The following is a 26,107-nucleotide window of genomic DNA, read 5'->3' on the forward strand; positions in this document are numbered from 1 at the left end:
CCACGAAATCTCTTTTAAGTGTTATGAAAGACAAACACAGGGAATCGAGGTAAGTATGATTTAAATATTTTTGTATTTAACTTTTAAATATTTGAAAATGAATAGTGCATTCCAGTGTTAAATTCAGAATTAAATAGCATAGTAATCAAAGTTCTATTGAGATCAAAGAATCTAACTAAAATAATTGACAGTGTTACCATTCTGCAAATGAAAGGGAACAAATATTGACATGTCCCTTTATAGATTAAGAATCTACAGTACATTTGCAAGGTTATACAACTAATGAACAAGAATTAGAAAAAATAAAACCTTCTACTTCTTCTTCCTTTGGAAAGATCAAACTTCACCCCACAGAGGAAAAGAAGCCAAAAGACATAGATAGCAGTAATAAGAAAACCAAAGAAAATGAGAGACCCGTGCAACCTGAAGACCAGACATTTAAACAAACAGCAAAATAGCTATTTAAGTAACAATTCCCATTCTTAAATTCTTTACCTTAGAAGGAGGGATTTTTATTTTTCCCACCAGCCAAGGAGGGAGTGGGGGAGAAAGCGGAGCAGAAATAGGATGTCTGAATCCTGACTGCCCCAGGAGGCCTGATTTATCTCAACTTATCACTGGAGGCTCGAGGAGTTTTCAAATTCCAAGGCTGTCCTGGAAACTTGGTTCTAACGCAGAGGCGAGCCCCGCTTGCTCTGAGGACTCGCTGTCCCTGCTAACAGACTGAGCACAGTTGCCGCTGTGATTGAGGGACGAGAGGAAGCCATTTACCTTGAGGTTTTCTTGCCCGTCAGCACCTTGTTGTGGAGCTCTCCAATCTGATTACACAGTGAAAATACCGCTGAGCACAATACTGGAGGAAAATCCAAAGTACATAAAATCTATTATAAGTGGAAAGGGCCATTGTTGCCAACTCCCTTTGGCATTTTGTATCAGTGACTGAAATAGGGAATAGGGACACATGGTTCTATGGGAAACCAGCTGCTTTCAACAAACAGACTTAATATATTGATTTTGGCAATGATTGAATGCCTCCTGCTATATAAGAGGCTAGTAAGTGAATCGAATTGAACTAGGAAGTTGACATAGATGATGTGCGTTAGGTTAGAACAAGGCTAGCGTTTCAGCACGTAGTTGGAACCTACCCTCTCCAAACATTCTTCCTAGCAGACCTCTGAGTGAGTGACTTTCCTGAAGGCACACCTCAGCGAACCACATATCTAGGAAAACAGGAAGTTCCGAGAGGAAGCAAATGCCTGTGCCAGACGAAGGCTCTCGCTTTATGTGAAGCAATTGCACTGGATGACCACGGAGACTGATTGGTGGAGGGCAAATGCTTAGTGATAGGTTTTAACTAGTATATCATTACTCCCTTGCTTTGTGAGGCCCCTAACAACTTAACCGGCTCTTTCTTATACTGTATCTCTCTGATCATTTGACAGTGATTGGATTCAATTTTAGGGAGATACTTAAGCATCTGATTAAAAATAAAAGCATATAATAGTGTATGTTAATTGTTAGTCATGATGTGATCCATTTCACGGAAGGAATCGTGGTTGAGATTTATTTATGGTTTTTAGTTGACAAAGTTTTTTCACTTGATTTGCTCCTAAAAAAAAATTGGCAGTAAATGATAACAGCTTGCCAACCAACCACTATAAATAAACAGATTTTGTGAAACCAAAATAATGGCCATCTTTATCATCCAAAATGGTAGGAATACAGCATTAAACACAAGCGTTGAACTATAGATATTTCCTCCTGGAGTTCTTATTCCAAAAGGCTACATTTGTGTTCTAACAGAATCTAATATCTTAAGAGTTGGAAGAGACCTTATAACTCTAAATCAGCTACCTACCAAATTCAAAATCTTCCTCAAATGTTATTTTTTCATGTAATGTATAAGGCCACAATATCAACTGTTGAAACTACAAATGTTCAAATTTGAGTTTAAATGAAGCAGATGTATTGCAGATGATACTGTATTACTTTATAGCCCTATAGTTCACATATGGTCTGGATGTAACTCTTCCCTCTTACGATTGATGACACACAAGTGAGCAAGCTCTTCTGAAATCCTTGTTTCTGATAAAAGTGTTCATTCAATGCTTATTGTTTCAAAATATGTTTTTGGTGTGAGCAAAATGTCGGAGACATTTAGATGCTGTCAGTGAGCACTAGACAAAATGTTTTCTCTTGGGAAATTTAGCTGTTTTTGCAAATTTGTGAGCTAGCATGACCATGAGTTACCTTTGCCATGAGACTACAGACCTTGAAGGTAGTCTTCAAGGTCTGTCTTAGCTATCTTTTCATCTTCAAACCTAACATAATGCCTTGCCCATCGTGGGCACCGAGATATTTTTTGGGGAATAATTGCATGTACTTTTTGGGTTCATATGTTGCTTAAGAAACTGAATAGAGTAAAAGAAAAAAGGGACACCAAGAAAGGGCAAAAAAAAAAAAAAAAAAGGAATTTGAATATTGGCAATAGGAAGAGATTATTACATTTGTATTTGTTCCTTAATTTATCCCCAGCTTCCATTGCACACACATATCCAAACACACTGAGAAAACAGTCAGGAAAAAAACTATTTCCCCAGATATCAAAGGGCAGAGATTTCTTTCTTTTTTCTTTTTTTTTTTTTTTTTTTTTTGAGACTTCTGTGTTTGTTTGGGGGTGAAGGTTGGCATCACCTTGACAGTCAAATGAAAGGCCCAGTTGATACTGCCATTGGCAAGGTTGGGGGAAGAGAGCAGATCCACCTTTACTTCTCCTGTTTCAGCCCAGCTGCTTCCTACTCTTCTCCCTCCATCCTGATCAGTTCTAGATAAGAGGCAGGCCTGACTGAGCTTCCCATGAGATACTAACCTGCTAGGGAAGAATAAGCACAAGCCTTCCCAGATCTGCAGTGCTCACGCAATCAGTGACTCTGGAAAGAAAACAAAGAGAAGGAAGAGATTCCAAAAGTAAAACCCTCCTTTCAATCACTGGCTGATAGCTCCCTTTTCCCTTCCTTCTGTCATCAACACGCAGCAGTCTCCAGCAGAGCAATCTTTCACTTTACAAGTAAAAGGAATTGCTGAAGGAAAAAAGAAATACTAGAAGACCTTGAGACCAGTTATTCCAGCTACTGTGGCTCTGTCATTCTGGGTGAGTCATTCTTCTTCAGGAAATCGAAAGAATGTCAAATATGTGCGGGTTACTGAGGATGGCAGTGGAGCAGAAGGTACACCCTCTAATTTTGCATTTCCTTCCTACCTCTTTCTTGCAGAAGCACATGTATCAGATATAAAGAAGGCTGAGGGACAAGGGGTGATCAGGAGAGAAAATGTGTTAGAACAGCTTCAAGGGGAGCTTTAACTCGAGCTAGCCCTAGGTTGATCTAGGGTAATTTAATTGTCTTAATTTAATAAACCTAAGGTTTATCTAATAAATTTAAAATAATCTACAGAGGTGAGCTATTACTCCCGTCAGTCAGTGAAAGAAATGTGAGAGAAGGTATATGGGAAAGATTATTTTTTCTCATTATTTCATTGTTCATATGATAAAAACAGGATATTTCAATGGGAAAACACCTTAGTAACTTCTACCCATTATCTGAATGCCATGCCAGAATGAGATACATCAAAAAACAAATTGTTCATAAACATCCAAAGATCCTTCAAATTCCCCAATGGTCACAATAAACAACCCTTATTAAATAAACTTCAATGATTAAGGAAGGTAAGGACCATGAAGAAAGAGACAGAGAGAGCATGAGATCAAGTAAGTAGGGAGCAAGTAACTAGAACAGCTTACTTACACCACATGGACCTCACCTCAGAGGAGAAGGGCCGCCAAGACTGAGAATAACCCCTCAGTATTAATTTGCTAGGGCTGCCCTAACAAAATGCTACAGCCTGGGTGGCTTAAACAACAGAAATTTCTTTCCTCATGGTTCTGCGGCTAAAAGTCCAAGATCAAGGTGTCAGCTGGTTTGGCTTCTCCTGAGATCTCTGTCCTTGCAGATGGTCTGCCTTCTCACCGTGTCCTCACGTGGTCTCTCTACATGCTCAACCCTGGTGACTCTCGGTGTGTCCAAATTGTATAAGCACACCAGTCACATTAGATGAGGGCCCAACCTAATGGCCTCATTTTAACTTAATCACCCCATTTAAAGGCCCTATCTCCAAATACAGTCACATTCTGAGGTACTGGGGGTTAGGGCTTCGATACGAATTTTGAGGGGATACAATTCAGCCCATAACACTGTCCCTGCAAGTTGGCAGAGTCTAGTTAACGTGTACTCTGTGACTTGGCTATTCCTCGTCTAGAAATTTATCCTAGAAAAATAACTAGCATATATGCCAAAACAATATTTACATAAGGATGTTCGTTGCACCACTGGTTGAAACAGCAAAAAACAATAAGTAGCCTAATTGTCCATTAATAGGAAATTTGTATTGTAAATTACCGTCTAACCATACAAATAGAATAGTAGGCCTGACAGATGTCCAAGACGTTATGTCAATAGCTCAAGTTACAGAGCACTGTGTATAGTACAAATTCGTGTTTAGAAATTACATATTTGTATAGGCCTAGAAAGACACCTGCAAGGACAAATCTCAAACTGTTAACAGTGGTAACGTCTAAGGTATGGGTTTTTCAGTAGGGCCTTTCACTTTTTAATTGTATACTTAGGTCATTTGAATTTTTTCAACAGATATGTTTGGTTTAATCATTAAAAATGAAACCATTAGTTTTTAAATTATTCCCTGAGGAACATGGGGTAGACAGGTTTAGAGCTATAAAATTAACAAACACTGTAATAAATAATAAAATCTACCTTTATTGAGCATCTACTACTTACTCATTCAACAAATATTTTTGAGCCCCTATGTCCCAGGCATTAATTAGGCATTTCACATATATTATACCCAATCTTCACAAAAATATGTCCAGTCAAGTTTTACTCTTTTTATTTTATCATGGCAAAAGCAAGGCTCAGAGAAGTAATTTGCAAAAGTTTCCCAGTTAATAAGCAACAAAGCTAATTCTTTGGTCTACTTTATCATGCTGCCTTGTAAAATTATGTTCTTCTGTTATGTATACAGGATACAGAAAATTGTCATCCAGCTTGACATCATCTTCGAGTCACATTTACAGGTCATGACTGTATTCTCTCAGCAAATAAACTACCACCTCTAAATCTAAGTCTAAACCTAAATCTAAGTCTACCTGTCTACCTACCTGCCTATACATATCTCATAGCCACTAATCAGAAGTATTTGCCTGAATGATTTTGACCTTACGAGTGATTTCGATAAGTAGAGGAAACTTCCATGATCTTGAGCTCTCATTGAACAATGATTGGGGCTGGGGAGAAGGGAGAACCAGGAGAGCAACTCTTGTTTACTTTGTTTATTGTAGGGGAGGGCAGTACTGCCATTTGGAATACTAATACAGCAGTGTCTGGGTCTATAACTCCAGTTATCAAAAGAAAGACGCTTTAACGGATCGTGCCCTCCGGTTACCGTTCTGTGAGAAGCACACACATACGTATTGTTCCCTGAGAAAATGAGGACTTTGTACAGCTAGGCTGCTACAGTGGTGTGGGAAGGACTTGGAGAGAGTCTCCAACAGGACTCTTGATCATCCTGTCTCCTGAAATTGTATCATTTCTCTTTAGATAGCAATAGGATCTGTTGAATGTGCCACAGCCTGTCTGCAAGTGTGATTTCAGGGAATTCAGCGCATCTTCCAAATCCTTCCTAGTTCCTGCCTCTGATAGCAGTTTCATTCCTCTAAGCCCTTGTTCTTTGTTCAAAAGCTGTAGGCCCTCAAAGTGCAGTGATTTCCTCTGTCATCAGATATGTATTACTAGGTGTGAATCGTGGTGAGGAGCATGACAGGAGGCCCCTCCTCAGGGATTGGGGAAGAAACAGGCAGGATTGGGAGGCTGGGGGCACAAAGACAAAGTTGCCAATTTCACTGTGTTGCCAATTTCACTGGGGCATAATGCTGGGAATGGGAACCCTGTCAGTTGAAGTCACTGGGAGTTGTTTTCTGTTTGTTTGTTTTTTTACCCACTAGTAAGTGTGTGAAAATAGCTGCCTGATGCCTCATGAGAGCAGAGGCCCTTACTCGTCCAGTCAAATGGCCTTCCTAGCTGTCACCTCTGGGTGAGCCTGACAAGGCTTTGCCCCATTCCCTGTAGGTACCATGGAGGGGCAAAAAGAGTACATGTTTTGAAGTCAGAACAGAGTTAGGTTCAAATACAACTCATCCTCGTACTGGCCATCTGACCGAGGGCAAATCACTCCATCTCATGGGGCTGTCAGAGGATGGAATGAGATTATGTAAGTAAAGGGCCTTGCACAGTGCTTGTGACACAGAAAGGACCCAATATAGTACAATCAATCCTTTCTAGGTCCTTGCTGAGAACTCCACCAGGACCAAAGCCCAGCCTTGAACCTAAGCCCAGTCAGCTCTGAGTCCTGACTGCTTGCCCAAATCGTGCTGAATCCTTTCTCTTGGGCCCTGTTTTCATATCCTTTCCGCCATCAGGATGCAGCTTCAAACACGTATCCTGCCTGCCTTCCACCCACCAACTACACTCCATGGATGGCGGGCCAGCTTCAGTCAGACCAGAGTCTGCTCTGGTCCCCCCGAGACTTGGTGATTTAGACCAATGGTTCTCAATCCTTCCTGTGACCCGCACCCCAGACCTAAACTGCTCTGTGTGCAGAGCCTGAGGACCTGCACTTTTAAAAGCTCCCCTTCCCTCACTGCAAGGGCCAGAGCACTAGTCTTCACCCACTCTTCCCTCGCAGAACTTCCCAGCATGCTTTGCAACCAAGTCCAGTGCATCCACTTGGCAGCCATGGGTGCTTAATAGATGTCTACTGTGTAAATGAAGGCTTTCTGTTGGGTGTTTTTTGTTGTTGTTGTTTTGTTTTTCTTACAAAGCTGTTTAACCATGGAATTTTAAATTACCATTAAAATAATGGCGCATACTAGTTGTTACTAAAGATTGGTTCACCATGATTAAAACCTGTTTTCTTTTAAGATGATTTTGGGTATGGGGAAAACTATTTGGGAGAATGCCTGTGATCACAGAAGTTCCATGGACGTAAATGAAATGACAGCACTTATAAGAGTTTTATGTGGTATTAGGAATAGGTGGAATAATAATGATGTTACACCACCCAGATATTAGTGTGAGTACGTTCTAATTTGTTCTGGAGAAAAGGGAGCTAGGTTTAACACCTTAAAGATTACTGTGTATGTCACCAGGAAAGAGAAAAGCAAGAAAGTTGTTCTCATTACTCCCAGCTATACACAACCATCTCCTTTTTTTCCCCTTTCTACTTTTTATTATGGAAAATTTCAAACATATACACCCTAGGGAGAAGAGTATCCTAAGTCCTCATATCCATTACATAGCTTCAACAATAATCAACATTTTGTCTATATTGGGCCAACCTATGTGACACAAAATAGGGCTTCTGAATTTACTTTAAAAGTTAAAGTTGTAAATACATGCTTTAGGACTAGATCAGCATTCTTTGGGGAGATTTAGAGATAGCATGTACTCCTAGAGTCCATTTGCATATATTTTTCCACATCGAACTAACAATTCCTCTTTGAGTTGGATTACCACATCCCAAGCTCTGTCCAATCTCCTGATGAGTATATATAATGGAGTCACTGTACTTGTCTCTAGAAAAACAGCTTATTTATTTTTTAGAACTTGAGAAAACTGTGACTGTGTCTCCATCTGGGGTACAAAGGACCAGTGAGCCCCATTTGCTGTGGTCCTTGCATTCAGTGGCTCCAGATTTGCCACCACCAAGCTAGTGTTGTGACAGCCTAGAGGGAGTCTTGAGACACGCTGTCGGTCTGGGTTCCTTGGCTGTAGAAAGAGTCTCCGCGTGTGAAAGTTTATATTCTAGGGCAAAGCATTAGGGAGTGATTAGTAGTTTCACGCTGAAAACAAGCAATTTCTTGGGAATTACTATTATTTACTGGGTTCAACCATTTATTTAAGTAGAAGGTGATGTTACTGGGTTTAACTTTCCTATAATTGTTTTCCTTCCAAGTAACCAGTGTGTAGTTTCTACTTTTAGTACAAGGTTCTCAGGTGCTAAGTTGTACCTTCTGACCCTGGGAAGTAACATGTTAGTATTAATTAAACTATTATTTGAGAAGAATCTACCATATCATGCTTATTATTGAGCACAGTGTCACATTAAGCACGTGGCTCAATAGGTATTTGTTGAATGAACAAAGCTGAGTGTCTTCCTTCCAAGTATCTTTCTAGCTACTCCTATGTTTTAATACCACATTAATGGGAATTTTGTCATATAAAAAAAGTCTCAGCTATAACCAGTATATTCTTGTTTGGGATTCAAAATCTATGTCGATAATCTTTTTAACTCTCTGGCCTACCAGTTCCTTCCCTTGTTCTCTGTGACTCCGTCTTGTTCTGCCTCAGATACTCCTGGGAGTTACCACACCTTAGTCTTTACCATCGTCCACCGGCATCTCCACACCTGACACTCTCAAACTGGGAAAGTGTCCTTTGACCACTACCTATCTGTTTTTACTTTCTTTTTCCTCCATTTAGTGGAATAATAGCAAATCAACTTTGCTAGTCACATAGTGCTTTTGCATTTAGTTCTTTCCCACCAATAACAAATGTTGGTTTTTCTCAATATTGCTGCTGGAGTCATCTTCTAAAGGTTCAGATCTGGGCATGTCACTTCAAGCTCCAAAACTTTCTATTTCCACCCAATGCCTTCTACAGTCAAAACCCTCCATGATTTGGTGCAAATCCATCCTTCTCGTCTTATCTCCCACTTATCTCTCACAGGCTGGTCTATGACTAGCCCTCCCAAACAATCCCTGTGCTCAGTTGCCTTTTCTTAACTACTGCCTCGGTCAGGTGGCCTTCCTTCCAGATCAGCTTTTGCAAGTTTAACTGGTCTTCAAAGCCCAATTCAAATCATTCTTCAAAATGCTCTCTCCCTATCACCAAGGTCAGAACAAGAGCTTTCCCACATAATTAAATACTTGGTTGATGTCTGGAACACAGAATCGACCACACTCTGTCTTGACATCATTTGTTTCTTTTCTCCATCAGACTATACACTTAGAAGAGAAGGACAAAGTCTAATTCATTTTTGTAGCCAACCCAGTGAATGTAAAGCATTCTCATAGAAGTTGCTTTATTGTTTATTGAATTGAATTCTGTATCAAGACTTGCCTTGATTTAATTGATAGAATTAAGAATAAAACTTAGCTTAATGTGGGGAGCAAGAATTTTATGTTGTTTTCCTTAATGATTTGTTTTTTGTTGCAATATAAATTTTCTATTCATAATAGAGCTTCTATAGTAGGAATTATTCAGTGGACAAAAATTCATGATATTCACCATATCAAAGCAAGTGGCTAATATAACAAATAATAACATGTTAGGAGAAAAGCACAGGACAAGTGACAGAATATATGCAAATACCCTGGGAGTTTCTGATTACAATTAAAAGAGGGAATGTGTGTAAAGTGCTTACTCATTATCTGGTACAGACTAAGTGCTCGGTAGTAGATGTGAACTGGTATTATATACAAGTCAAGTAGCTGGAAAAAACACTTTCCTTTTTCCTATGTAATCTACATAGTTTTGCTTGACAGTTGATATCAACTTTGACCTGCATTCAGTTTTAAGTCAGATATATCTTTTTATGATAATTTCAAGAGCAAATAACAAAGAGGACGACATGTGAGAAGAGAGCATGATGTAACTTACCACGTGCGCTATTGAAGAGGACTTGGCTTCCCTCTGTACCACTTGATATTCAGCGAAATAAATAATGGTGATAATTGTCGCATTCCTAACAAAGACATCTGCTAAACCAGGCAACTCTAGCAAAGCTGTTTGCTACTGACAGCTTGCTTCCAATGTGAATGTTGCCATTAAGAAAAAATAGAGTTTCTGTATTTATCACATTACCTAATATGTTGTGTTGGCAATACTTCATCTGGGGACCAAAAGACCTATGCCTGATAATTCAATTCAACATTTAAACTTCTGTCTTTGCTTAAGGGACTATTAGAAGGGACTAAGAGAAGATCTTTACTATTTTGTTGTTTTAATGCAAATGCAATATATCTATATGATCAAAAGAAAAACGCAACAGTTAAGAATAGTACCAACTGAAGAGTAAAAGTCTTATCCATTCTCCCTACCATTATTCTTCCTCCCTAGAGATTATCTGTTGAATCACACACTGTGTAAAAAAGCACAGAAAAAAACAGCAAAAAGCAACCAATTTCACTTTATTTTCTATATGGCCTTAAATTGCAGAAAACCCCAGTGTTTGCATGCTGCCCAAGACAAATCACACATCTTTTGATCTTCTTCTATTTGCTAATTCACTTCATCATTTAAAAAGTCTCTGCTAGGAAGTGTCATTCCGAAGGACGCAGAAGCTCTTCTGATGGTGATCACCAGAAGCAGAGGAAGCAGTTTCACACTTAGACAAGATAAGAAGGGAAACTTCGGAGGGTCCTGCTGGTCGTGCCTTCCTTGGGTCCTACCCCTGCCCATGGCTGAGGCGTCTGTGTTGCCAAGAGGACAGGCCCACTCACAGCCTGCGTACCCTCTGCGTCATTGCCGTGACCTGGATAGAGGAGTTCCCAGCTCACGTGGTGCAAGCGACTTCCATGACCCTTTCCCCGCCTCTGTCGTCCTTCCTGCTATTTACTGTTACGGCTCTCTGAAGAGTCTGGGTAATCTAAATTCAAACCTAATCTTGCAGGTTGTTAGGAGTAGGTCAAGGTCAGAGGATTGAAATGCTTGTGGAGCAGTTTGTTAGCTTGATTTATAACTTTAAAATATTAGACACGTGGCAGATTGGCTTCAACACGTGCTTTGACCTTGCTGCCTCAAGCGCTAGGAGGTTGATCTGATTTGAAGATAATGTCATTGTGAAGCTCGTGATGAAATGCTTTTCCATCGGAATCGTGTTTGTAACAGTTCCTTCAAACAAAGGCAAAATGAATCCCTTCAAATTGCTAGTTTTATTTATTTATTTATTTATTTATTTATTTATTTATTTATTTATTTATTTTAAGGAGGGCGCAGCTCACTGTGGCCCATGTGGGGATCCAACCGGCAACCTTGGTGTTATTAGCACCAAGGTCTAACCCACTGAGCTAACTGGCTGCCCCTCACTAAGGTTTTTTCTTTTTTTTTTTAAATGAGTAAGTTCCAATTTCAAATTATTCTATCCCTCTTATGTACCCACCATTGAAATGTTCAGTGAAGGCATATCTTACTAGAGGTAGAACAAACCTTTACTTCGTTCATCTCATTTGCAAGCACTAAACATTCATAGGTTGTTCTTCATTTCAGGTTTTTATGGATCTGTCATTTTGCACTCACCTCTCTTTTAACCCCTAGCCATAAGGTATCTCTCTTTCAATCAATAGTAAGAGTTTTTCAAAACAGAAAATTTTATATAGGCCTACCCACTCTACAGAAAAAGAAACAGGATACCATGGAAGGGTAGCGTGATCTTTCAGGCCAGGTCATTGAGGAGCTTTTGATCATACAAGCTTGGCAAGCTTAAATCAGTTGGCTTTTCATTTTGTACTTATTTTGTAAATGAATCCATAGAGATGCAGGGGGTAGAAACATTCATTATTTAAGGGAGGGGGTTGTTTTTCAACAAGCACATTTTACCCAGGGGTCCATTTCATTCCTTATTTATAGAGGCTCCTATAGGCATGAGTTAACAAAATTAGTTAAATAGGCATCCCTTTTAAATAGTTCATATAGTATGTGTGTGTTTGTGTGTGTATTTTTTTCTTCCCACCATGTTCTCCATTACTTTTTCCCACTCTCCCCCTGACAGATGACCACTGTAATTAGGTACTTGTCATGCGTGCAGGTCTCTTCAGGCAAACACACGTTCTTGTATGACTGCTCTTTTCACAGCCTTGCAACTCTTTCCTTATCAGTTCAGAAAGAGGTCTTCCTTATTCTTTCTTGAGCATTGCACAGAATTATTTCTTTATATGGCTGTGCTATCATTTATTTTCATTCATAACTTTTGAAATTTTTTTATTACTAGTTTCAGGTGTACAAAACATAGTGATTAGATATTTACACACCTCACAAAGTTATAACCCCTAGTACCCACCTGGCACCGTACGTAGCTATTACAATACTATTGACTATATTGCCTATACTGTACATTCCATGACTATATATATATATATATATATATATATATATATATATATATAATAGTGGAAATTCAATATTATTTTCTATTAGTTTCAGGTGTACAGCATAATAGTTAGGCATTTATATAATTTATGAAGTGATCCCCCCGATAAGTCTAGTACCCGTCTGACACTATACGTAGTTTTTGCAAAATTATTGGCTATATTTCCACACTGTATTTCATATCCCATGACTGTTTTGTAACTACCAATTTGTACTTCCTTATCCCTCCACCTTTCTCACACTATCCCCCCTTCCTTCTATCAATCCATCGGTTTGTTCTCTGTATCTATGAGTATATTTCTGTTTTATTTGTTTGTTTATTCTGTTATTTAGATCCCACATATAAGTGAGATCATATGGTATTTGTTTTTCTCAGTCTTATTTCACTTAGCATAATACCCTCTAGGTCCATCCATGTTGTTGCAAAAACTTTTATTTCTTAAGAACAGTTTTATATTTACGAAAAATGGGGAAGATGCGTAATACAGACAATTCCTAGTATATACCTGTTTTCCCCTATTATTAACACTCTACTTTAGCATGTTATACTTGTTACAATTATTGAACCAATATTAATATGTTATTATTAATGAAAATCTATACTTTGTCCAGATTTCTTTAGTTTCACAGTTTTCTGTTCCTGGAGATCATATTACATTTAGTCATCGTGTCTCCTTAGACTCCTCTTGGCTGTGACCGTTTCTTAGACTTTCCTCGGTTTTGTTGACCTTCACAGTTTTGAGGAGCAGTGGTCAGATATTTTGTAAAACGTTCCTCAATTGAGATTTGTATCATTTAGTTTTGTACAAACGTATTTTGTACAACAAAGTTTTTGGATGAATGCTTGATACTTTTTCTAATTGTTTCCTATTACAAACAATCTTTCAGTGTGTAACAGTACACGTCACATGTTGCCTTTTCAGTGGTGTCATCAGCCATTTCACATGTTGCCTGTATAAGAGCTAAATTCCCAGAAGTGGTGTGGCTAGGTTAAAGGGTAAAAGCATTTGTAATTTTGACACTATTGCCAAATTGCCTTCTGTAAGGACTGTGTCACTTTATACTATATGTATGAGAGTGCCCGTTTCCTCACCGCTTGCCAAGAGTTGTAAAACTTTTGGATTTTTGCCTGTCTAATAGGAGAAAATGGGTATCTCAGTGTGGTTTTAATAACATTTATTATGAATGAGGGTGCAGTATTTTATATATATATATATATATATATATATATATATATATATATATATAATTGCTTATTATAAAAAGATTTTCTTCCATTATATTTAATAACCACTTTTTCATGTATATAAAAGCTATTGATTTCTGTATAATAATTTCATAAGATAGAGATTATATCAGCTCTGTATCTTGGGATGCTTGCCATGTATCTCCATGTTAGTTCTCGTATACTCATATATTGAATCCTATTATCAAATGCAATAGTTGTTAACAGGTTGATTTCTATCTTGACATAAGTACGTATTCCTAAGAAACTGCTGTTAACCATCTCCAGAGATGTCCTAGGAATGTTGCATTTCTGGCTTCCAGTAAGAATGTTGCTCTGTAGTATGTTTTCTTTGCCATCCTGCACCTTTTAACCTGTTGTCAGCTAGGAGCTCTTTCAGGCCATCGTCCTTTCTGTGGAAAGCAGAGATCATTACCCAGGTTTAGAAAAGTGATCTCAGCACTATCCCTACTTTATCAGCAAGCCACAAAAATACAGCACTAATGTTTACAAAGGAGGCATCCATCAAGGTGCTAGCATTTATTCTGCAAAGGAAGCGTGATATATTATCATTGCTGTAGGAAGCAAATTAATTCTGAGAGATTTTGAAGGAAAGGATGGCCATCTATTTTTTCATCCTCATGGAGAACTCTCATGTATAGTTGGAAAAATCTAATGAATGATCTCCAGAATAAGCTTTTCAAACACACCGGTAGGCGATGATGAAATCACGGCGTTAAGGATGAGAAAAAATTGTACAGGTCTCTCTTTTCCTCTAACTTCTGTAATTTCCTTAATTTAATAATTCAACAATTTATTATGGGCCTACCATCTTGTTAGATACTGTTCAGAGCTCTGAGGATATAAGCACACTATGACACACTCCACTTCCTGATGTCCTGCATAATTATAATTTAAATGAGGGAGACAGGCTTAGAAAAAAAAATTATGAATTTATGTTTTAAGTGTTATTAAAGAGGTATGTGCAGAGGAATGTTACTGAGACTACAGATAATTCTATAGGGGATTGGAGACAGGAGTGAGAAGTAAGCCAGAGGAGACAGGAGATTACAGAAGAGAAGAGATGACATTTAAGGAGTGAGGAAGGCCAAGACTGAGCTATCTACTCTTGCGTGAGCCCTGATTCAGCTGGTCTCTTTAGAATTGGGCCACCTTCCTAAAGAATGGCACCTTATGTTGGTCACTTGTGTGATGATTTTAGGTGGCATACTGATACGACTTTAAATAAAATTGATTTTGTTGGAAAATTATTCTAGTTGTCATTCTCTTTGAATTTTTCTGATTAAATCAAGGCGAAATCTATCTGCAACTGATATCTTTTTTATATTTTACAACATTTGCATTACTTTTTAAATATAAAAATGACAGTGTGTTTCCGGTTCAGAGCATTCAGGAAGCAACAGCACTTAATAACATTGTATTATTTTAATTGTGTTAATTTTGAAGATTGCTTTCTATTTCTGGCAAATGATGCTAGCTTTCCATTTACAGTTGTGATGTAAAATTTTTAATTCATTCATTCAATAAATGTTATTGATTACCTCCTGTGTGCCAGGCAGCATTCAAAGAACTTGTGGTACATCAGTGGATAAAACAAAAATCTCCATCCTGAGGACCTTCTAACATAGCTTATTATTTAATTATTGTTTTTTTAATTTTAAAATAAACGGTGTCAGTTTAAAAGATGCTAATAAGTAAATAATAGTACGGGGGATAACAATATTGGGTACCAGAGAGAGATACAGTGGAGAACTTAGGACAGATTGCATCATACTGCCTAAGGATGAATCCTGTTAGTGCTGTGACCTTGAGTTAGTTACTGACTTCATTGTGCCTCAGTTTCCTCCCCTGTGAGACATCAGTAAATGTTGACTAGACAGGCAAAAATTCTGAAATTGATATTTAAATCACTGAGTTAGGAGAAATATTGGAATATATAAATTGTTTCAACAGTTTAAAACAATGCAGGATCAAGGCTTTGTGTGTATGTGTTTATTTTGTTTGTACCTTTCTATTTTGCAATAATTTTAGATTCATAGAAAAGTTGTAAAAATGGAACTGAGTGTGCTTGACCAGCTGCCCCTCACATTAACATTTTGCATTGGCTGTAATGTAAGAATCAAAATAAGAAATTAACAGTGGTATAATACCATCACTAACTAATCTACAGACTATACTTGGGTTACCCTGTCTTCCCTCATATCCTTTTCTATGGGCCCACCCAGGATCTCGCATTGTTTAACTGTCAGGTCTTCTTTGTCTCCAACAATGTGGACGTTCGTCATTCTCTCTTAGCCTCCATGACTTTGACACTTATGAAGAGTGCTAGTCAGGTTTCTGTAGGATGTGCTTCATTTTGCTATGCCCGCTGTTTCCTTATGCTTAAATTGAGTTTATGCATTTTACCCAGAATGCACAGAAGTGATGTATCCTTCTCAGGACATCATAATTCAGAAGTTCACAATATTGATATCTTCTTACTTACTAATGATGTTGGTTAAGATGCTATTTGCCAGGTTTCTCCACTGTCAAGTTACTCTTTTTACCTTCATAATTAATAAATATTTGGGGAAGACACTATGAGGTGATGAAAACATTCTGTTCCTGCTCCACCGATTTTAGCATCCATTGATAAATCTTGCCTGCAACAAATATTACTATTGTCTGTGTTCAGTTTTCTGTTTTCCTCATTTGTTCCACATTTATTTGGAATTTTTATGGAAGGTAGACTGCCTCTTCTCCCCCATTTAATTTTAAATTCAATTGCATATTTGTTAATATCAGTATGATTCATGGATATGCTTTTTATTCTATAGGTTATAAATCAATGCTATTGTTATTTATTTCTTGCTCAACTTGTTCCAGCTGTGGCCACTGGGAGCCCTTTCTGGACGGCCTTTGCGTCTTTTTGACCTGCTGCCATTGTGTTTTGAGCACTTCCTTACTTTTTTTTGGCATCACAAGCTGTTCCAGACTCATCTTATACTTTCCCTGCCCCATCCTGGAGTTAGCCACTTCTCCGAAAAAGGACTTAAATAAAGTAAAATTACAGTATACACATTAAACATAGAAAAATTTTAAGAAACATAAAATTTTAATTTAAAAATAAAACTTTAATTTTAAAATATTAAAATATAGTAAGACAAGGTTGAGCATAGATGAAGGTGGTATAATTTCTTTTTTCTTAGAATTTGGCTGCTACTGGAATTAGTGTTCCTCTCAGTTGATAGTATGTACTCATCAGATGATCACAACATTACAACATGGGGCAGTGGTGGGTGCTATGTTTTGGGGGAATAATGATATAATTCACAGCATGTAGATTAAGAGCATACACTTCAGAGTCAGATGGGCTGTGCTCAAATTCTAGTTCAGTCACTTGCTCGTTGTGTGACCTTAGGCAAGTTACTTCACTCCTCTGTGTCTCAGTTTCTTCACTTGTAAAAATGAGGTTAATAATAGTACTTAAAATGTTTAGATACGTTCTTGGCACCTAACAAGCGTAAAAATTTACCACCAATTTACATTGCTCTATAAAGCTTGCAAAGGACTTTCAATTACATCAGCTCATTTTACTCACCAGTTGCACATGGTGTATTACTGTTTCACTGTCCTTAATGTGGACTATAAAATTGGGTGATGTTATACTGTCATGTTTCCATTGCTCAGCCATGTTGCTCTACCTTATACTTTCTCTAAAACACTAATCTGGAAACACATAAACCATCACTTCCTTCCTTGAATAAATATAAGGGTAATCTCAAGGACATTTTGTCACATTTCTATTTGTCATAAGTAGAATCATGAATCATTATTGATATTGCAGTGTGGGTTTAAAATATACGATCCTTAGTGAACTCCACTTTGGCCTTTTATAGACAATGGAGATTCTTCTGTCAGGAACGTCCCCTTGATTAGCTCTGATTTCCCAAAGGAGCAGCTGTGCCCTGTGCAGGCTGCCCTGAGATAACACAGGCTTGAGATGCATAGCTCACTTAATTCATTTTCCTCTGGAAGTTACTTCAAATTTTAATTTTTCTAATAAAGGTATTTCCCCCACATTTGTATCTATGCTGCACATTTCTTGATTTCATCCCTGAATTCAATAGCAATTAAAAAAAAATCTTCCTAGGTTGATAAGTTTGATCTTTGTGTTGAAGATAAACATATATGCTTTTTTTCTTTCTGGCTGGGCCTAGCTCTCCAGCTAAGAAACAGAGCATATGTCTTGCATTAGAGAATCTTATCAGGCTTAGAAGATGTACTCCCATTTCCTGTTCATACCACGCTTACGTGCTGTGGAGCTAAATTATAATCATAGCTGCTATGCTATTTTTAAAATGCAGCTACAGTTTGAGTTCCTGGCTCCCTTTTGAAACCATGGCCATACTGCCACTTTTGCCTCACAGGTGCTATTTTACAGTATTTGTGTGCTGAAATAAGAAATATTTTTATGCTAACATCCAATAGACCTCGCTGCCTTGCTGGGAAGTTTATTTGGTGAATGAGACGTATAAGAAGTTTCTTTGAAAACTTAGTCAAGTGCCTTGATGTCTAAATTGCATTCATTCGTTTAACCGAGAGTTGGGGGTGGGGGTAGGTAGTTAATCTGGCAAGTGGATGAAAAAACAACAACCCTGTTTTAGAATTAAGCAATAAGCTTGATATATCCTTTCACCCAAGTAAAGCCGAGATTTGGCATTTATCTGTTACCTGTTTAATCTGGGGGAAAAGTAGCTTGCAAAGTTGAGTTTGCTTGTTTATTATTAGTGGGAGTTGGTGTTGGCTGGTTTTGGTTTGCTTGCTTGAAATATCTGGCTTGCTGCTTATCACTGTTAAATTAGCTAGATAATTCTGCGATGTGTAGGTTCAGCCATAACCTGTAATTGGTTTTCATAGGTAAGAGTTTGGGGTAAATCTGTCCAGAAGGATCTTCCTCCTGGTTTCATAATTCGATTTAGCGATAGAGTGCTCACAGGGGAGAGAAAGGAGATTGAAGTCAGATCTAGAAAAGAGACTTGCATTTTAGTTATTAATATTTCCATTTGACAGAAATTGTTATCGCTTAGAATATAAATGGGCACAGATAAAAGGATAGGTCAGCAAGCCACAGAATAAATCTCTTTCAACTATTTGCCCGGAGAACAGTTACTGAAGTTCTTCATATGTTACAACTCTAACATTCCTCTTTAAAGCACTAATTTTGGCATCAAAAGTTGGATCATTTGGGTTCAAACATCTGTTATTTCTGGATGGCTTTAAAATTCCATTGCAAGCCCAAAAATCCTCGAATTGCGAAGCATGTCCTCGTGAGAAGTATCTCCTCGGTGTATCTGTGCCCTTCTCTCTCACAAATCTTCCATGAACACTTCATTTGGGCCTACAATTTCTGCTCCGTTTCTCTACATGGAGTAGTAACATAAAGTGATTCTTTCACTTGGATCCCAGTTTGAAAGATTCAGTTTTGAGTATGGAATGTATTTCCCTGCTCAGTTTATTCTGTATGTGTTTGGAATGCACTGGAATGTATGTAAATACTTTGCAATGTCAGGACTGCCGTTGCCTGATTGCTCCATACTGATTTTTGTTAGAAGTTGGCAAGTTCTAGCAAGATTTTTTGGAAAAAGATAAATGCAATCAAAGAACCCTTAAAGGGCTAAGATAGTACAAGCAAGCTTCTTTTTCTGAGAAATAGTTGTGTTACAGCTTTTTTACCATTCCATGCAACACCTCAACTAAGAGGTATGCTTGCAGGCAGAAGATGAATTAGCAGAATAAATGTCCTCATATTGAAAAAAACACCATCTTTTATGAACATACATTGAAGAGGGTCAAATTCTTACGACTCGCCCACCGAGCTACTGAACTCCCCAGCTCTGCATTCTTCCAGAACTTTTGAATACATTTTGAATACATAAATGCATAGACATTTATGAAAAGTAGAATTTCGGTGGGGGAGATCATACCATTGCCAATTTGACTGGGGTTTGGAGGCATTTAAAAACCGTTGGAGTTTAGACAACCCTTCAAAGGTGAGTCTTGGCATTGATTTGCCATATGTAGTCATGTATCTGAAGAAAACAATTTGGGAGATTTTTTCTTCGGTTTACAAACTTTGTGTTTTCTCTCTCAACCCAATAATGAACATAAATTAATACAGCATGTACTATGCTAAGAACGACAGTTTATTAAGTCAATGATTTAGAGCAAAACTAAATAAAGCAAGGGAAGGTTTCGGCCTCTGGCCCTGCAGTGTTCGTGGTTAATTCTTGAATTCTCAGTGCCTGTGCTAGTCTGATAGTAGCAGCCGTCCCTCCAGTATTTGGGGGTGACTGCCATTGGGTCATTAATCTTTCTTTGGCCCTTCTGAGTCCTTTATCTCCAGATGCACATAACAAGTTTTAAACCCACCCGGCCACTGACTTCCTGGACTTTTCCCCCGTCGGTCTTAGCTCTGCTTTTCCACAGAAGTAATTGTGATGTTTGGAAGGTTGCCCGTCTCAGAGCATGCACTGTGGTTTCCGCTTTGCTCCATGTTCTTTTAAAAAGCATCGCACACAAATTAAAGGTTTGCTCTTCTTAAGAAATCATTGCTACTCCTTATCTGTTGGACCGAGAGGATAATATTAGGTTGCATTCTGCCCTTTTTTATTATATTTAAGAACCTTTTTAAAATCTTTGTTACTAGATTCTAAGTTTCTTGCTGGGCTGTTTTCATCTTTGTCTTTTGCAGGGATGGCCAAGCACTTGTCACTGAGAACAGAAGGGTGGAGAGCTTAGGTCCTGACATGAGGCCCACCTGTATCGGAGAGCTGGCTCTTCCTCTAACTAGTAAGTGACAATCGGGTTATTGTTTAACCCCTATAAGCCTTGGCTAAATAAGATTATCTACGTAAACCACTTAGCATGTGTTTTGTGCAGAATTCTTACTCAAAATGGTAGCTATTGGAGGTATGTAGCTGTACATTGAACCAAAGGAAGGATTGCAACTGCTCTGTGGATAATCTTTTGATCTCCATGATTTCTGGAGCAGGAAGTTGTTTCTACAGAAGGACCCAAGCAAATCTCTGATGTAAATTATTTATTCTGATAGCACATGTTTATACACACTAGTCAACAAAATCTAAGGGGCAGCCATTTCTAAACACTGCCTCAAGATTAATAATTGCTGTTTTCAAATCCGAGTTACCAAATGCATGTACAGCCTCAGCCCAGGTAGAGTCTGTGAGTCTGGATGTGCTCAGCAGCTGCGTGGTGACCTTAGGCAGTGGTCTGGTGGCTGGAATAGCAGACACACGGCTTGGCCTTTGAATCTGGACCTGGCAAGTCTTTCTGGCAATGAGACTTTTCTAAATCATGAACCCTTGGAGAATGTGAAGAAAGCTATGCACAGACAAACATGTGGGAGGAGGCAGATGGTGGGGAGAGAGGAGAGAAACAGAGATACAGAAACTGAGAGACAAGAGAAGGAAGTGACAAGCCAAGAAGCCAGAGTGCAAGCAAGAACCAGAGAGAGAGGCAAGAAAATGTAATACCAGGCTCTGGATTCACACAGATTTGGTTTAAAATCCTCATTTTCAAACTGTGTGATTGTGGGCGAGTTACTTAACTTTTCTAGGTCTCAGTTTCCTTATCTATAAAAAGGAGCGAAAAAAGAACACCCCCCCCCCTTGAAGGTTTTTGTAAGGATCAAATGAGATAATGCATTTAAAAGCATCCAGCCCAGTGGACGTACTATTTAATAACTTTCTCACCTCATAGCATATTGAAGACCCTTCCTCAGATATGGTATTTGTGTTGATTTATTTACTTAGGTACTAGTATTATTAGAAAAAGGCATCATTAGAACCAAATGGATATGGTCTTGTCACTCTGGAGAGATTCCTGTTGCTGTTTTTTGCAGGAACAATTGCAGATAAGTGATGCTATGCAGCTCTTTGCTCTTCCAAGAGGCTGACTATACTATTTTAAGCAACATTACTATAATGATTCAAATACCAACAAGACATTCAATCATTCATTTTTTTTTCTTTAAAAATTGTTTTTCAATTATAGTTTACATTCAATGTTATTCTAATTTGAGGTGTACAACATGGTCATTAGACATTTGTATAACTTAAGAAATGATCCTCCTGGGAAGTCTAGTACCCACCTGACACCACATATAGTTATTACAATATTATTGACTATGTTCCCTAAGCTGTATCTTACAATCCTAGTGACGATTTTGTAACTGACAATCTTAATCCCTTGTGCTTCTTAATCCCTTCCCCTTTTTTTCCCAGTACTCCAATACCCCTCCCACCTAGCAACCGTCATTTTATTCATGTATCTATGACTTTGTTTCTGGCTTGTTTGTTCATTTATTATTTTTTTTTAATTCTACCTATAAGTGAAATCATATGGTATTTGTCTTTCTCTGTCAGACTTATTTCACTCGGCATAATACCCTCTAGGTCCATTCATGTCATCATAAATGGCATTCTGTCATTCAACCGGCGTTCCCTAGGGCCAAGCCACATGCTGAGTTAGGTCTGCACTGGGGGGTGCCAGGTGGAGGTGAGCGCCCAGTGGGAAACTAAGCAGAGGCCCTGCCCCAACTGAGTTCAGGGATTCGCCTCCGTGCTCTGCCCCTCTGATGGACAGGGGGAGGTTTTTCCTATCGCACCAGAGTGCATTGTCAGGGCTTCCCAATGCCAGGCCTTATACAGTCAGCAGGGGCAAGGAGATAGAAAAGGAGCCACAGAGGAGATTCTGGGCTGCATTGCTGCTCCCTCTGCTCCAGTTTCACTCAGACTCTGACTCACTGGCTCATGCTGGGACACACCTTGCACTTCAGTTCTCGCATCTATACAGTGGAAGGATGGCGATTGTTCCTGCCCTTCCTTCAGTAACGACTTTTAAAAATTAACGAGTTATACTTGGAAAGCATTTTAACCTCACAACTGAAAAGCAAAGAAGTGGATCAAGGTATAGTGTATATATCCATTGCATTTGATAATTTTCTTTCAGATTATGTTCTTCAAAATGGGCATGGATGTTTTCAATGTAATAACTCAATCCAACTACAAATATACAAAGGGTGCCAAAAAATTGTATACGCAAGACTTGTATTCATCTTTTGTTATCAGTATATGTTGAGTATTACAATTTTAATACACTTTTTTCCTTTCTTAACATGTGTATACATTTTTTTGGCATCCTCTATATAGATTGAGCATCTATTACAAAAAAGATAGAAAAATAATAAGATTCCACCTTTGCACTTCAAATTGAACTCTCTCAGATTTTATTTGTGTACTCCTAAGGGGACCTGTTTGTCTAATTGCATATCAATTAACATTTACATCACTAATTGGATCCTTACCTTGTCTCCCGTGCACACCCCACAGAGAGGTCAGAAAGAGATTCTGTTTTTAGCATCTGATGATTTTAGTCTAGTAGAGATTTCTGAATACAAGGTATATCCAACAGAAAGGGGGGCAGTCTTCATTTATCCTATTTGCTAACTAACAGCTAGGGTGAAACAGGAGAGGGAGAAAGGAAAGTGCAGAGAGGGCTCTCTGCCGACCCTTGGAGAGCTGCTGTCATCAACAAGAAGAACTTGGTCATTTCTCACACACTTCCTTCTCCTCTGCAATCGGCTCACCCAAACCTGTGTTGAGATGTGAAGCCTATCCTTTCATCTGGAGGTTGAAATCAGGATATGAGGAGCAGGCGTCAAGTTTACTTTCAGCCTCAGTCTCTCATGGTGTTTAAACTGTTTAATTAGAGATAGTCTCCAATTTGACATATTCCCAACACTTCACTCCGAATCTCCATGCTGGGTTACAGACCTATTTTAACTGGCTCCATTTTTCTCTGGGGCAGCTAAAGCTGAGACTGCAACATTACAAGCAGTTCAACCAATCATTATGGATAAACCTCAGCGCATTTATATAATGCAATCCTTCTGGAACTAAGGACACAGAAGATGCAAATAGGGAAGATCACAGGCCTGTCCAAGTCCCAAGTTGTCTGTGGCATCCGGGCCGCAGAACCTCTCTCCTTGGAAGTAAAATAGTTGCTCTAATGATAAGCAAATGCCCTCCTTCAGGACAGTATTTCAAGAAGGTGGAGTGTACATGTATTATACAAACATAGAATGGCTTTAGAGGATAATTATGAACAGCATGCTGGGAAGCTGGGACACAGAAGGACTGAGTGCTGTCTAGAAGATCGCGCCACAGGTCTCAGTTGGAACAGCAGTGTTCAAGCCTGGGATCCTTTATCCTGGCCATGAGATAGCACAGCCCATGTGAAGAAAAGACCGGCTAGTTTTCCAGCATAACATGGTATGTTATTTCACGGTAGTAGACTGCTGCGAAATCTCAGGAGGCCCAGGCAGCTGCATCTTGTCTTCAGTAGGAAGCCTGGGGGGAGGTGGGGAAGAGAGAGAGAGACTTATAATTCACAAGAGTCACAGCCATGAGATAGCCATTCTGAGTAACTGGACCAGACACAGAGGGGGAGCTGCGATTCCATTCCTACGTCAAGAATGCTTTTTGTCTGTCCTTCTCTCCTCATTGGCTATATCCTCATGAAAAGATCATTTATGGATGGTGAAATGGGTGCATCAGAGCCACCTTCTGTTTCTTTCCTTTTTTCCCCCCATTGCTGCTGTCCTGTTAAAAAGGCCCTTTGTTAAAGACTGAAGAAGCAGATGCAGCTCAGATATCATAAATCATTTTTTGGGGAGGGGCATTTTATCTTGAATTGGCCTAACACCATTTTTGTATTGAAAGTAGTTCGATAGCTGATCCAAATATCCTAGGAAGTTGAGAGACCCATGCCAAAGTAGTGTTTTACATGTATCCCTTTAAAAATGATGTACGTGGAGGAAGAACTGACAATGTCGATGAAATGATACATAGAAGAAATGGACGTAAAATGGCGTCATGGGCTGGAGTGAATCAGGGGAGGCCTTGCAGAAGAGATTAGATTAACAGAAAGTGTGGGATAAATACGGGTAAAGCATGGGGCTAGGAATGAACTTAGTGGGTGCAAAAGTAAGAAGACTTGTTTATTAGGTACGTAGAGTTAGAAGTAGGTAGAAGAAAAAGGTGATCAGGTCCCACAGACACTAAAAATTAAAGGTTTAAGATTTTAGACAGTTTTAATAATCAATTAGGTGCTATCCATGTTCATATTTGTGAAAAATGTTTTAAATATAGATCATAAAAAGGAAAGTCATTTACAAACCCACCAGTCATGGAATCACGAGGGTGAACATTCTGGTGCATTTTCTTTCACAAATTTTGTGTGCAAATTTATTGTCCTAGTTTAGGTCCCTCAATCGCTGATCCTGAGATAAGGATTCAAGTACAAGCAGTTTATTTGGGACGTGATTCCAGGGAGCACCAGTAGGAGAGAGGGCGTGGTAAGTCAGGGAAGGAAAGGAAGCCCACAGAAGGCCGTGTTCTCAAATGCGTCCTTTGGAATGCAGTCATGTGGGCAACTCAGAGTTAGCCCACAGAGAGACAAGGAAGCCAGAGTATTTATTGATAAACTTCTGTCAGTTGAGAGTTGATTTTGGGGGGTATTAACTCTCTGAAGGTCTCCCTGGTTCAGAAAAGGAACCCTAAGCAAAGAGCTGAAGGTATTCGCAGCAAAGAGCCCTCAGTGTGTAGTGGGGATATAGGTGCTACATGAATATACCCAAATCATATTTTTATTATAAAAATAGCTTTCTGTGCACCAGGCTTTGCACTATGCGTTTTACTTGCATTAGCTCATGTAATTCTCACAGGAGGAGCCCTGTAAGGTAGATGCTACTCTTATCCCCCAAGGGTTGGAGTCTGGGATGTAAGGCTGCTAGGAGCAGATGTGAGTGTCATTCTCCCAGTGATTAAATATATGAAGTCACGAAGAAATGATGCACTCTCTAAAAGAGTTTTGATAACAGCCTTATTCACCCAGCTCCTACCTACAGCACATTTTCTCCTCTTTCCACATAGAGTTTTTCCTCTGCATCTGTAAAAGTCTTCTCTGTTTTCAGAGACATTTGTTGGAAAACCAAACAAAACCTTGAGACATAAAAGATCTGTAAAGGACGACTGTCAATTGTATCTGTTCCTCATCTTCTCCCCCATCTTCTTCTGGCACAACACCTTACTTCATTCGGGAGACATGACATGACCAACCCCTTCTCTTTGTGGTTTTAATGGGCTGCCAAGCCAGTCTTCATCCTGCAGGGGTGAGCACGAGATCCAGACTTGCCCAACCTTCGTCTCCATCTACTTGGCCACAATGATTAGCTAGAAATACATTTATGCAGCAACGTGAGCTAATTAGAGGCTTTCCCTGGGACTTTATATTAGGTTTTTGGAGAAGGAAGCTAATGTCACTTGACTGAGATGCTACAACCAGGAATTGTCTGAACCATGTTCTACTTCTCCACAGTAAGGTAGAACAAGCCCATCTGTAGGAGAAAGTGTCAAGATAGCAGAGCTAGAGATAGAATTAGAGATAGATAGATAGATAGATAGATAGATAGATAGATAGATAGACAGACAGATAGATAGACAGATATCTGATTGCATTGCTA

General features: G+C 38.9%; 1 long non-coding RNA gene across 2 annotated transcripts in view; it reads left to right on the forward strand.

Moving 5' to 3' along the window:
- Positions 1-2,905: 2,905 nt before the first annotated feature.
- The window catches only part of LOC141573222 (uncharacterized), a 64,784-nt gene continuing 41,582 nt past the window's right edge, over positions 2,906-26,107 (forward strand). The window contains exons 1-2 of one of the 2 annotated variants that reach the window (XR_012498929.2): positions 2,906-3,151; positions 20,255-20,352. This is a non-coding gene — a long non-coding RNA (uncharacterized LOC141573222). The remainder of the gene's footprint in view (positions 3,152-20,254; positions 20,353-26,107) is intronic. The other variant, XR_016021021.1, reaches the window with a different exon arrangement.

This window comes from Rhinolophus sinicus, chromosome 4, assembly GCF_057876585.1.
Source record: "Rhinolophus sinicus isolate RSI-liver-muscle chromosome 4, RSI-T2T, whole genome shotgun sequence".
In the NCBI taxonomy this organism is placed as follows: domain Eukaryota; kingdom Metazoa; phylum Chordata; class Mammalia; order Chiroptera; family Rhinolophidae; genus Rhinolophus; species Rhinolophus sinicus.